Source organism: Amblyomma americanum, chromosome 10 (genome assembly GCF_052857255.1).
Source record: "Amblyomma americanum isolate KBUSLIRL-KWMA chromosome 10, ASM5285725v1, whole genome shotgun sequence".
Taxonomy (NCBI): Eukaryota; Metazoa; Arthropoda; class Arachnida; order Ixodida; family Ixodidae; genus Amblyomma; species Amblyomma americanum.
The window spans coordinates 69,445,660-69,460,201 of record NC_135506.1 but is presented as its reverse complement, the minus strand read 5'-3'; positions in this window follow the sequence as shown (position 1 = coordinate 69,460,201).

Below are 14,542 nucleotides of genomic sequence, written 5' to 3'. Positions count from 1 at the left end.
ATAATATCATTTTTTGTTCGTCTTATTCATATTGTACTATTATTATCAGTAGTAGTAGTACTAGTAGTAGAAGTAGTACAAGTAGCAGTAGTAGCAGCAGTAGTAGTAGTGGTAGTTTGCTCAAAACAATATAAAAACAGAAGGAGAAGAGCTCTCTAGCCGTGGCATATGCTATCGAAACTTAAAGAAAGGAAGAGGGGAGTGACAGAAAGAAAGGACGGGGGTAGGTGTAACACTATGCACACTGTCATCGTCATAATCATCATGCTGAGTTTCACAGTAGGCAGGTGGGCGCGACACACACGATGTTTTGCACGCCGGCGAAGACGCATTGGCTCACACACGCTTAAACAAACCCGCATGGAGCAACTCTGCGCGCGCGTGCTCACGCACAACACACACACACGCACACACAAGCTGCTCGCGCTGCAAGCAAAAAAAAAATGTGAACGTAAGCGCTCCATATGAACACCTCACGCACAACTGAACAAGCCTCGCTGAATGCCGGTCTTGCGCACGGACTATACTGGCCACAAGTGAGGTAAAAGTGCGATCAATGTAGCAGCAGAAGCAACCGGCGGAGAAAAAACATCCATAGTTGCGGTAGCCAGAGAAAAGAAAAAGTTCATAAGAAGAAAAAAAGGAGACAGAAAAGGGCAACAATTAGAGAAAAAAAAAACTCAGGGGAGGTAGATACAAGTGCGCGAGACAGAAGTTGTTGTCCGCTCCCGTCTCACGGACCCGGAGGAGGTGTTTTGTTTCGCGCATGGATCATTTTGGCTTATGTTAGTTTTGCCCAAACGCTGGCGGCACGCTTGTTACCGCAATCAAGTCTTCATCGCCTGGCATATAGCGGCAACAGCAGAACCCGACAATTATTCGGACAGCTGCAGCCATTACTTGCGCCGCTCAGGCGAAAAACAAGCCCCACCACGCGGGCATCCGTTGCATCTGAGCACGCACTCGTTTAGGCTCAAGAAAAGAAAAAAAATGAGAAAAAGCTCTAATCAGTGGCCGACCTTTCCCGAGTGGACGCAGGTAACCCTTTCGTAGGGGGGTGACGTACTGCGCATGCCCAGTACGGTTGAGAGCAGCGTCGCGGGTGCGATACCACACGTTTACCCTGCATTCTGCATGCAACTGGTGTTGAAAGCATTAAGTGCTTGGGAAGGATAGCGCATCTGCAGTGGCACGTGCTCGGGTGTAAGCGGCTCTGCAAAATGCACAAGCACCGCAGTTGGGTTGGCTGGGAATTATAATTAGGCAAGTCCATTCGTCGCTGCCAAATTAAGAATTAAGGCTAATCGCAGAAAGAAAAGAATGTTTAAGTGTTGAAGAACGCAAAGAAACCCGCGCACCTGTAGATGGCAGCTAGCATATTTTACGGCTATAATGAAACAACGATGATAACGAAAGATTATGAGCAGCGACCTGGTGTTTTCTTTTAACGTAAATTTGCAGCGTTTGCGGGGCAACGTCACCAAAAAAGCAGAGTTCGTTTGACTTTTAAACAAAGCTCATGCGGCTGGAGCAAATCGCCTAAATCTGCTAACAAAGCTTCGAACATCCGGAGACATGCTAACTGAAGAGTCTTTTGTGCAAAGAAATTCTTAATGGTGCAGTTTTTTTTTTTCTAACCAAAGGCTTTCTTGTCCCCCACTCACCGAGTCTTCATACCGTCACGCGCTTCAATTTCCAGAAATCGAAGTCCGCGTATCGAGATGCAAGCTGTTTCGTAGGTGCTTGCTGGCGCTGGCCACTAATGTACCGGCGGGTTATCAGCCATGCATGCCACGCCAACTCGCAAGGAGACGAGCGTCGTGGGGAATTCAACTCGTCGAGCTGGCGATCGCTGCTGTCACGATGGTATCACTGATGCTGGCGGTAAAGCTTCATTGTCTCATCGCTCTCGGTTGCGTCATTGCTGGTGTGTGAACCAAATCCGCCGGGAAGGTAGCCAGTTCTTTTCCAGTTTGGCCTACATTGAACACTTCTCATCATTTTGATAAATAATGAAAAAAAAATAACGCATATTTAAAACGTATTTTTCCCGGGTTGGCTAAAAAACCTAAGGGCCCACCTGGTTTTTGATGGAGGCGGAGTAGGAAAATGAATTTTTATAATAAACTGCACATCTCCAACCAAAAACTTTAATTTTAACCCAACATTTCGAAGCCGACTCGGCTCCTTCATCAATGGTGACTAACAGCCTTAGCCCCCCCCCCCCCCCCCCCCCACCTTCCTCCGCCTCCCCCACGCCTTTCGCATCAGAGCTTTCGTTCCTTTGACCCCCTCCTCCCCTCCATACTTAAAGACGCTAGCTACTGCCTTCAGTCACCTCTGATGAAGGAGCCGAGTCGGCTTCGAAACATTAGGTAATAATAATAATTGGTTTTGGGGGAAACGAAATGGCGCAGTATCTGTCTCATATATCGTTGGACACCTGAACTGCGCCGTAAAAGAAGAGATAAAGGAGGGATTGAAAGAAGAAAGGAACAAAGGGGTGCCGTAGTGGAGGGCTCCGGAATAATTTCGACCACCTGGGGATCTTTAACGTGCACTGACATCGCACAGCACACGGGCGCCATAGCGTTTTTCCTCCATAAAAACGCAGCCGCCGCGGTCGGGTTCGAACCCGGTAACTCCGGATAAACGAAACATTAGGTAAAAAATTAGTTTTTTGGTTGGAGATGTGCAGTTTATTGCAAGTCTTCGAACCCAACCAGACAGGCAAATCTGTCAAAATGTTTAGTTTGCAGAGAAATGAACGAACGCTCAGGTCGCTAAGAAGCTGCATGACATCTACGGGTGTATTTGGGGTACGCAATACGCATCGACGAGCGAGGCGCTGGTTTACACCCTTTCCCTCCCTTCCGTGGCGTCGCCGGGACTTGTTGCTCTTGAGAAGGAGAGACTCAGCCGCCACTGCAGCGCTCGCAACGGGGAAGCCGTGCCGTCATCATCGCGGCTGTCCTGACCGGGCCATCCGCCGCGGCCCGAGTGAGCGAGGGATCCGCTCTCTGCGGCCGCCAACTTTCTGGCCACTTAATCTTATCCCTGCACCGCGTTGTGGAGAGGAAGAGCGCGGAGGGCACAAGAGGGGGGGGGGGGGGGGGGGGGGGGGGGGAGGTGCGAACGAGCCATCGCCGTCGCTGCTGCTGCTACATCAGTCTCTGCTCAGCGTGCAAGCCGGTCGGTCGGTGGTGCGCCCGAGAACACGCCGGTGAAGAGGCCGCTGCGAACGCATCATCCCCGGTAAGCACCGCCGTTTGCGGCCTGCGATGCGTCTGCTTCTATAACCCGCGTGTTCTTCGTGTGTCTTTGCTGGTTCGTTTTTGTTTTTGTTTTTTTTCTCCATACGAACGGTTGCACCCTCCACGCGTCCCACTTATGGCGAACAAGGTTGGCCCGGCCCCTTTTATGCGTTCTTCGTTGCCGTTATTTGCGCCTCACGGGCCGCGTCTTTCGCGGTTTCACGGTCAACTTATCCGCCCTGCTGCCAGGACAGCGCCCAACTTGCTTAGCCCCTGCTTCTTTCATTCTTTGTGAATGGATTCTGCACAAATTGTGACATTATTTGCACGTCCGCATGGTGCCTGCCTCCTACCATGGTTTTCATGAAGCTTCATTCGTAGTCGAGATCCTTAGTTGTGTGCCTTAGGTAGTTTCATTGTAGGGACCCTAAAACTGACGTCACTCCTGAGCATCCCATCTCTCTTGCAGTTAAAATTGCCGAAGGCGTTCAACGTCACTTATGTCTCACGGGTATCCACACTTACATGCTGCGATGACTGCGCCCTGGAGACGGGTGAATCGGCCAGCGAACTGCTAGAAGCACCAGACAGCATTGTTAAATAGTGCCTACGCCGTTAACCTCTAGCTTCTGTCGGCAGTTTTGATTGTCATGCCTTGTCCGCTTAAGAATATTAGCATTTGTGTTGGCCATTGGCAATTGCTCATTCAGCGCTGGTTCTGAGGTTGACGTGCTATTTAATACTCAAATATCAAAATTAAGAATCATTAAAAATGCTTCTCATTTAACTGTAGTTCGATCACAGCCTCATAGCGTGTTGCCTTCTTAAGTAAGTGGAGAGGAATCGAACAAGCCTTGGACGTTTAAGAGCAGTTTCTGGTGCGTATCAAATGCCAGCGGCTCATAAAAGACGCTGCAGGGACACGTTTTGTGCCTCTTCAACAGCACCACCAACGTAAAAATACGTCACACATCAGAGGTACTAAACTTCCCCCTTTTATTGCCACGAGATGGCCTGTGCAACAAGGATGCTGTTTAGTTCGAAACCTTCCTGCTTGGGTACATCTAATACCCAGCTGTCCACTGCAACATTCTCAGCCATCTGGGGTGTTGTTTTCGGCGCGAGTACGACTGCTGAAGCCTCCCTTACAAAAATGGTCTATAGGCAGTCTATAGACTTCATATAAATTCTATTGCCTTCCTGTGGATATTTTTGTCTATTCACAGTCTATAGACTGTCTATAGATAAAAGTTTACTAAAAGTGTATAGTCATAAATATATTGATTGTCTACAGAGTGTCTAGGATTTGTATTTCCTATGCATTGAATCTTTGCGGTTTGTCTATAGAGAGTCTGCAGAATTTACAGACAGAAGTCCATGGACAGTCTATATATAGACCGTCTAAATAAATTTTTGTAAGGGCTACGCAATTATATAGAGCGTATAGGATTTGTATTTCCTATAGACTTCCCTCTGTGGTTTGTCTATAGACAGTCTGTAAAATTTATAGCCAGAAGTCCATGGACAGTCTATAGACCTTCTAAATACATTTTTTAAGACTTACGCGATTTTTTGGCTTGGACATCCTAGCGTAGGAATGCTGCGTTAGCAACACGAGTATGCTGTCCTCGCTGACTGCGTCTATTCTCGTTATGAAGTGATAGTTAGACTGAGTAGTCATTTGCACACGACAAAGTCATGACGCGCAAAAGCACCCGAATAACGCGACATAGCTCATTCTCGAGCCTCCGTGGCGCTTGTCACTTTTAATTTCGGGGATATTCTAGGGAACGCACAGTGCATGCAGTTGACTACACTTAAACAAGGCGGTTCTTTCGCGCGTCCTGCCAAGGTTGTTTGCCGCCAAAAAGAAGTTGCACGCGGACACGCACAGTTGCCACTGATGAAGCGGGGGAAAGCATAGATGCTTGTAAACTTTAAAAGAACGATTCAAATGTCTCTTGCGTGCGGATATGTGAAAGGCTCCCGCCGTCGGACCGGGCTGCCTTATTTGACAGCTTCTATAGACGTGGCAGTAATGCGGTTGTTGAAACGTCCCACTGGTTGCACGCTTTCTTGCGCAGTAATTAACGTTCTGAATTCCTATATTATGATAGCGTCATAGATCTACAGACAGCGGTTTCTTCATGAACTTGCTTTAAGTTTTCGTAACAAAATTGCCCTGAATGTTTTTATTGTTTCTTTTTTCATTTCGTAAGCTTAAGGCTGACGTCATGATTGTATTTATTTATATCCGAGGACAACTTGAACGAGAGTAGAGTGGATAATAACTAATATGACAAAAATCTTCAAGCCATATTGGTTAGACGTGATCCCAAAGCATTTTAGTATGTTTTAAATTTAAATCCAGTCTCCGTGCTGTTATCGTTCGTTGCCATTCATGTCGTAATCTTTGAGACCGTCGTAAACGCACGCGTCAACAGCGTTCATAGAGCGTGATGAGAACCTCCACTTCGGATGAAACGCTCTCCTCAGCGGTATTAAAGGGACATTGACGACAAATAGAAGTCAGTCGGAATCGATAGGGTGCCACACTGAAATCACCAGAGACCAGACCAGAGACCTCAAAACAGACCAAACCAGAGACATGACCCGACACCAGACTAGAAACCAGGCCAAAGACCAGACCAGAGATCAGACCAGACCTCAAAAGAGACCAGGCTAGAGACTAGATCAGAAACCTAAAAAGAGACCAGACTAGAAACCAGACTAGAGACCAGGCTAGAGACTAGATCAGAAACCTCAAAAGAGACCAGACCAGAGACCTCAAAAGAGACCAGACTAGGGACCAGGCCAAAGACCAGACCAGAGATCAGACCAGAGACCAGTCTAGAGACTAGATCAGAAACCTCAAAAAAGACCAGACTAGAGACCAGACTAGAAACCAGACTAGAGGCCAGTCTAGAGACCCGGCTAGAGACTAGATCAGAAACCTCAAAAGAGACCACACCAGAGACTAAATCAGGCCAGAAGAGCCCAGCCTCACTGAAAATGGAGCTTTTAAAAGGTATAAAAGAGCAAAAAACTAAATACGCGTGAAGCCATCGCCAACCAATTTCGCAAATAGATGTGCGTTGTCACAAGTTCCTTTTGTCGCGGATCCCGGAGGCACGCTACACCACCATTTACGTCAAAACGGAGGCAACCCGTCCTTTTAGGTAAGCACGTCATGAGTTTGATTCGATCGTTGGGCGGATTTTTAAATTGATTTTTCTCTGCGATAAATGCGTCCTTTGCGGCCGGAAGATCGTAAACACAGCCAGAAATAGCGAGGGAATTAGTTTTTATTGAAAACAATAATCGCACGCGGTTTTTCTCAGTGTCCCTTTAAATACCGCTTAGTCACGTGACGGCAGTGAGGGCGTGCTCTAATCGAGTGAACAAACAAACTTTTACACTTTCTGGGTTAAATCACTTAGTCGAAGATTTAACGACAATACAACTACCCAGCGTTTTTCTGTAATAAGCCGGAGGTACCAGTAAACGTAAGCAGAATGTATTGGTTCGTTTGCTTGTTTATTTGCTTAAAAGGCCCTGAAAGGATATTACAGAGTGTAGTTAGTTATGCTACACCGTATTTTCCGAACTGTAGTACACAGACTATACATGTTTAAGACATATAGTCCGCCGACTATATCTATGGGTGCGCACTATACATGATAACTATTTAAGATAATTATCCCCTCCTAAGAAGGCTAGCGTGGCTTTAGAAATAAAAAAAGCAACGGCATCCGACTGCGGTTGCGACGAAATTAGCGCTGATATGCATGTCCGAATTTCTGGGACAAAGATCTTGCATATTGCAATATTGTAATGTACTGTTATGGAAATATGGATAGTAACTGTCCATTCTTATGCGTAGCAAAATCTTTTAAAGTTTTTCCATCGCTCGCATTAAGTAGATAAGACACCCATAGAAAACCATTGTGAGACGTTTTTAATAATAGCAAGAACGTTAATAGGAAAAAAATACAAACCTGTCTAGGGGAGATCTGCGGATATATCGATTGTCATAGTGAATTCTTCAATATATGAAGAAATTGCGTTCATAAACTCCTTGCCTTTGTAAAATGCTTTTGTCAAGAATTGATGGGCCCGCAATCTGCTTCTATGTGCCAGAAAATGCAGCGGGCGGTATACATAGAGTGGCTGGTTTTCAAAGCCTGGATTCGTTAGCACATACGAAAAGCCTAATAACGGTTGCGGCAGCTACAGAAGGATGAAAAGTCTTCCCGGCGGCATTGAAGCTCAGTGTAGTGGAGTGTGCTCAAGCAGTAAAGTCGACCAGAGCAGGAGAGAAAGAATTTGACGTCGATTAATAAAGTGCAAGAATGTCGGCTGCTCCCCTCAAAGACCGGGAGGAAATCTCAGCTGCTTCTCTGAAAGATCAGCGGGCAATCTAAAAAACTTATTTTCAGCCAAAATTCGTCCCCGCGGACTATACACCAGCTACGGGAAATTCGGTAGTTTGAATAGTTACAGAAAAAATAAAGCAAGACTAAATTCCAAAGAGTAAGCAAGAGTAAAGAGATTAAATTCCTTGAACAAACCAGAAAAGAACCTATGTACAAACAACAGTTGCAATCATAACTGTGTGCAACCGAAATATTGAAATTTTCTCTCTGTATTCAAACTGTACAATTTTTTTTACCATGACCAGAGAAGAATTGTGACACTAAACCAGACATGGTTATGCTGGTCATGCCGTGTCACCTTTAGTACAATGATAATCCGCCAAGGAGCAGATCAGATTTCATGACCGTCACACATGCGGTACTATGGGCATGGCAAAAATATTAAAGCAACCACAGCGATTCCGCATACATTACAATTTTACGTGAGGTATTCATGACAAATGTTCCACGCAGATGCTGTGCGGTCCTCTTTAGTTCTGATTAGGGATTCGCATAGCTGCCATTAGACGAGTGCGGACGCGTTAGAGAAATTTCGTCTATAGGTAACGGAGATTGTTTTAATACGTGCTTCCATGGTGTCAGGTGATTTCTTCTACGTACCTTTGCGCGCTTACAGTATCGAGGGGATTAGCATCCAGTGCATATTTAATTGGAAGACATTAATAATTCGCGCATTAGTTTACATGTATTAAAGCTTATCAACCATTGATCGGACTGCGCCGTTAATGAATCACGATTAGGCTTAGGTAAACAAATGTTGTCAGCACCAGGTATTTCCCAGTAAATTACATTTCTTCGGACAGAAAAAAAGTTTAATCGAAGACACGCGGGGAGGTCGTTAATTTAAGTGGGAATAATAGTCCGAGCACAGACCCCTCGGAACGCTTGAGTAACATGGAGTGAATAGAGTCTATTGTTCTTTAACAAAATGCGACCGGTCAGCGAGGAGAGTGTGCAACCATCAGACTGGGTTGTGGCCCAAGATAAGTGAGTTTTGTTTAATAGGCTGTAGATAATGCAACAACGCCTTGTCGAAGTCTTTAGAAATATTGAATAGTACACACTCGGCCATGTAGCCTAGATTTATAGTATTCGGAAAATATGGCCGAAACTCGTGATTTTCACAGGAAAAAATTCTTCCAGAAGTTTTGTTGAGAACTGCGAAATTATGAATATGAAACAAGATATGCGGCATGCGGTTGAGAAGACGTTGCGCTTTCTAGAATTTTACACGAAAGTCTTGTTGAGGGCACAGAATGATATCTAGAAGTTGGTTTTATAACGGTATTTCTTTATGACACCAACAACAGTATTCTGCAATCGTCAGGCAGTGAAGTAGAATTTAGCGATTGCTCAAAAATTTTAGACAAGACAGTGGCTAAGTACATTGAAGTACACTTCAGAATTTTGTAGTTCATGCTGTCGACGCCGGCGGAAGAAAAAAGTTCAGTCAATAACTTTACCAATTTCGAAGCGCTCAACACTATTAGATGAACATGGCATCGTAACCATCGCATCCCATCCATCCTAACCAAACATTTATAGATGAAAGGTTTAGTAACGCCGCGTAGTCCCAAAAACCAGGCAAGAAAAAGCGCGAAGAACGTTCTTCACCACAGAAAAAAAAAACCTTAGTCCCGTTCTCACAGTCACTGTTCCAGCCTTTGAGCAGTTTGTCTTGCCAGAGCAGCCGGGGGTTGTTGCGAAACATATGTGCTAGAGTATAGTTGTAAAACCAATCGGGTGCCACGCGAAGGCAAGAATTGTTCGCCAAGCGATAAGCAACGCATCTTAACCAAACTCGCACTAGACATGTAACAACCCAATTGCTTATGAGTTCGTGGCTATTTGTAAGCAGCCAGTGTTTCACATCTGATTGAAACCTTGCAAGTATCGCTTCAGACATGCTTCATCGCCCTGGTCAGAGCTTTTTTATAGCCTTTCTCTCCTTTGGCATCTTCGGGAGTCACCTCGCCAGATATGGAACTAAAAGCCAATGTAATCTATACTGTGAAGTGAAGTGTGTATATGTATCATTGTATCAGATTTCTAAGTGCCAGCTGTGCTGATTGACACAGTGCTTCGCACAAAGAATAAATACATGTATGCTCGGCAAAGTATTCGAGAGTGTTGTGGCGTTTTGCACTCTGTTGGGAATTTTAGCTCAAGCAAATCATCCTGTTCTTTTCTGTATTTATATCGGCTTCATTATATTTCAGTGATTCCTCTTCAAAATTTATGAAATCGCTAATGATAACTTCACATATAACATATCTAAGTGCCCACATACTGAGTGCTAGCCAAATAATTATCGACACTGAAGGTCTTATGTGCTAGTGACGGTATCACAACCCCCTGCTCTTGAACAACTCCTATAGATAAACAGGGCCCTCTTATCGTCAGCAAGCGCTCAGTACATATGCTATAGGGAAGTTAAAGGTATCGCAAAAACTACACTCTTTTGTATGTTTGGTGCCAGGTCCAACAATCACCATCTGCGCTTTTCATTTCAGCCTTTAGCGGATAAAATGCAAACTATCAGAGGCTAGCTCTGAAGTTTGCTTTTGAGATTAGATTACAGAGAGAAGTAGGCTACACAACATAAGCTGGGCTATTTTGAACGAAAATGAATGGATTTCTGTTCGCAACGCTCCGCGTCAAATAACAGGCAACGTAATGCGCTACCAACACCGACGTCATGGGTTCGACTTCCTGTTCCTGATCGCAGCGTTCTCTAAGTACAGCCAGAGATTGCGAATGCTCGATTCTTCGGTGTGTTCCTTCAAGATACCGCGTAGATACTCAGTGAATTAACGCGAGGTGCACTAGGAAAGTTGCTTAATTTAGCCTCCAAATCTGCCCACTGGCGTTTCTATAGATTTCGTCACCGTCACAAAACAGTTGTCGCAGCGTGCTGCTGATAAGCCTGCCAGTGAACAGCCCTCCGCTTCCTAATAATAATGCGAAATACGTAAGTGCAATCCTGGGCAGACAAATCAGCCTGGGTTGCAGACGTTACGGCCGCCTCGGAACTTAGTCGCTTTAGCATGTAAACGAGAGCACGCTCTTAAAAGATTCCACATAATGCAACTACAACGCGAAATATCGTTTATCATTCATCTCGCACATTTTTCTCGCCGTACCTACACAAAACATTAGCAGCTGTGCAACTTTCGGCAAGGTCTACAGCAGAAGTTTCAGGTTCGTTACTTTATTATTTTTAGTGCCTAAGTACAATGGTATGGTGCGCGCGATAACAAGGCGTGTGGCATACAGATAAATTGCTTAAGCTTCGCGCCGGTGCCTACAACAATGATACTCAGGGTGTTTCATTTCTTTAATACAGGTGAAATCAGTAATGCTTGATGGCAGAATTTCTAGAATATTAAAGATATTTAACCAGTTAACGTTTACGAATAACCACGAATTAGGTATCCGCACCGATAGGCAACTCAACCTCAGCAGCGGTCCTCTCCAGTTTTATCACGTCTGAATAAAAGATCAGCACGGACCAAAAAGGAAATACCGTGTATATCAAGGCTACAATTGTATATACATACACTGTCTGGCGAGTGGGTTGCTGAAAGCAGCGGCAGCGGCTCTCCAACACCCAACAGGATACTGTGGCGACAAGTGGCATGCGTGGGCGTGACTGACTGAAAGGCCGCCTGTCTCTTCCCACGTGCAGCTCCCGCGTGTGCCAACATAGAACCCTGCTGACTGGGGAGAGAGGCCTTTTGCATCGATGTTTTCGGCCCTTGATCATGCAAGAACTTGGTCCAGCTTTATATAACAAGCACTGGGCGCGTTCGGGTTTGCGTGTCCTTGCGCTTTGCCTATCACTTATCGGTACTGGGTGAGCACGACAGAAAAATAAAATGAGGAGAAAGCTGCAACAGGGCTGCGGAGACGTCCTCGTCTTTCTCGCTACCTTCACCATTATTCCTTAGAGGAGTTCCTGTTTTGTCTCCATTGTCCACAGCCTGTCGACTACGTGAACAGCTGTCACAAGCGGACGCTGCGAGTCGATTATTAGCGCGCAGTGAAGACACGTGGCGAGGCAGAAAGAAAGAAGAGATCGATCAGAAGGAGATCGTTCCAATGATGGCCCTCGTGCGGAACGATATAACGGGATGCTTCGAACGTACAGTCGGGAGCAAAAATGATTAGCACAAGTGACGTTCCACGACAGCAGCAGATGGCAGCCAGCGCTCGGCGCTGCTGTCACGAGCACGCCAATTTTGAAAAATAAATAAATCTTTAAATAAAGATATAATAAAGATAATAAAATAATAAAATGTATTAAAATAAAGAAAAAATGTTTGAAAAATAAATAACAACACGTATTAGCAAACTGCGGCGCCGCGCCAGCCGCGCCGTGCGATATGGCCGCTTCAATGGAGGCACTTGTCCTAATTTTTTTTTGCGCGCGCCTGTACAACGCTTTAACATTTTACCGGCTCGATTTTCGCGGTATCTGACCAAGTGACATCCATAACTAAAACACCGGTCATGGAGGAATGAACCGATGACGTCCGTTGCTGCACAGGCGCTCTTTCCACTCAGTCCCAGATAAATTTTTGTTTAGAAATTTTATGGACAACTTGCAGGCAGTCTGTGCACTGACTAACGAAATTTTTTCTCAGGGAGTGGTGTTGATGTCGTCTTCGCAGCATAGGAACGCCTATTCGATTATATACTGGCTGCGGCGTCAGCGCATGTTTTCAAGCTCGTTGTGTTATAAGCTGACAAAGTGCTGCATTACGCTTATTGCCTCAGGGAACTTATTCTCTCATTAGTTCACTCAGAAAGTCGTAGATTCTTTGACCACTCGACAGCCGCGCACTCTTTTGTCAGTGGTGCTACCTCCTTGTCCTTAATGTCGCGATGCTTATGCGAGCAATGAGGGACCCAGCTGCAGAATCGTAGGGATTAACTTCGACCACCTGGTGTTTTATAATGTGCACTACATCGCACGGCACACGACAGCCATTTCATTTCGCTTCCTTCGAAGTGTAGCCGACGCAACCGGTACTCAAACCCACGACCTCGTTGTGAGTGACGGTGGCGGGTGTGTCTTTTCTCTCACTAGCAGCTGTTTTTGGGCTGTACCTCTTCGTTGGTGTGTGGAGTTCATGGGGCCACTCTGTGCATCCTAGCGTTTAATACGCGAGAAGAAATCAGAGCACCATTAAAACATCCTGACCGCGCGCGGCAGTTTCCGTGTTGTTCGAGATGGTTGTTGATCTTTAAGGCACCTTATCTTGAAGATTCAATGTCGCTTTTAAAATCTGCACGGGCGGATCGCTCTGCACGTCCCTAATTCCAGGATATGGGTGCAAAAACATGCCGTACGATTTCGGGTGTAATAAAATTGGCTCCAAGTACCAGAATGGGTTCTGCCAAAAACACCGGAATTGATCGTCGAGATGCTATACGATATGCGGGGTGTGCTCATGGAATCTGGTGGTGATTAAAATAGTTGCCACTAGAAAACATTACTCGGTTCCAGAAGCTGTCAGTAGGAGTGTGCAAATATTCGGAATTTTCGAAAAGTGAAATAATTATAATCCTAATCGGTTTTATTGGAAACGAATCGGAGATGTTAGTTCTCGAAGGCTTTTGCAATCATTGGCACGAAGTCCAAGTAAGACACGCCAGAGTTTCCTTCGACGGTTGTTTCAAAAACAGGCTCCACACTGACACCACACAGTCTAAGCACGAATTCGTCTATATGGGAGTAAGAAAGGAGTAAGGTGTCCTCTCACATACTCCCCTTTCATAAAAGGGAATGCGCTAGGGGACAGCTTACTCCTCTCTTTACTCCTTTCTGTTTTAGAGTGCACAGCATGCGGCCGCGATCGTTATGCACGGGATGTATGGATCATCGCTACGACACGGTCCATTCATGTTGCGCCGTTCATAATGCTCATACGTGGCCTTCGAGATTGGGCGACCCGGCAGGGCCCAGGCAGGTTCCGCAAAACCTGCCTTAATGGCCCATTTCGGAGGCAATGCATACGCACTCTCGTCCCTCTCATCAAACCAGATGCGGAGCTGTTCATGCGCTTTCGTCATCAGTACCAAGTGTATCCTCCGTCAGCATGTAAAATGACGGTCATTAAGTTAATATACTAACTTCGTGTTGCGCATTCTAGTAGAGATCAGCGCTGCGTCTGATCTCTACTGATGGGTATTTTTGCAACGTCATGGGCATCATTTTGTTGTCCAGCCCATATGTTCAGCATTAACGGCCGGAGCAGGCGGCGATAATCTCTTTAAAGAGACACGCCGGTGGCCGTTCGCACTATTCCACAGACAACAAAACTGCAGCCGCTGTGACGCCACTGAATATTCCCTAGTTACAATTCTATAAGTTACAGCGTCATACAGTAGCGTCAGCTCTTCGCTAGTTAGTACGATCCACGGTACAGTACTGATATTCGCCACTGGTGCGAGTATTCGTAAAAATATTCAATATTCACTATTCAATTGAAATATTCAATTCACTATTTGATTCGTATTCGGTTCGGTTTCTAGCTACACTATTCGTATTCGAATGGGTTTTGAAAAGTACTATTCGCACAACCTAATTCTTAGTAAGCGTAAGCACACTAAAACGTGCACCCTTAGTTTTGCTCTGCGAAAATGCAACAGTTCCCCTCCCTTTGCATTCCAATCTTTCCGATGGGCAATGCAGAGTCGGCACCTAAAGTCTGTGGGATCCGCTTACTGGGAAACAAATCCATTTCAGCGCTTCCTCAAAACCCATTTGTCGAGCAATGATACCAGCGGGCCAAGAGGACGTCCCCTCCGAAATGCAGGCATTTGAAGGGACTGAATTACGTGACT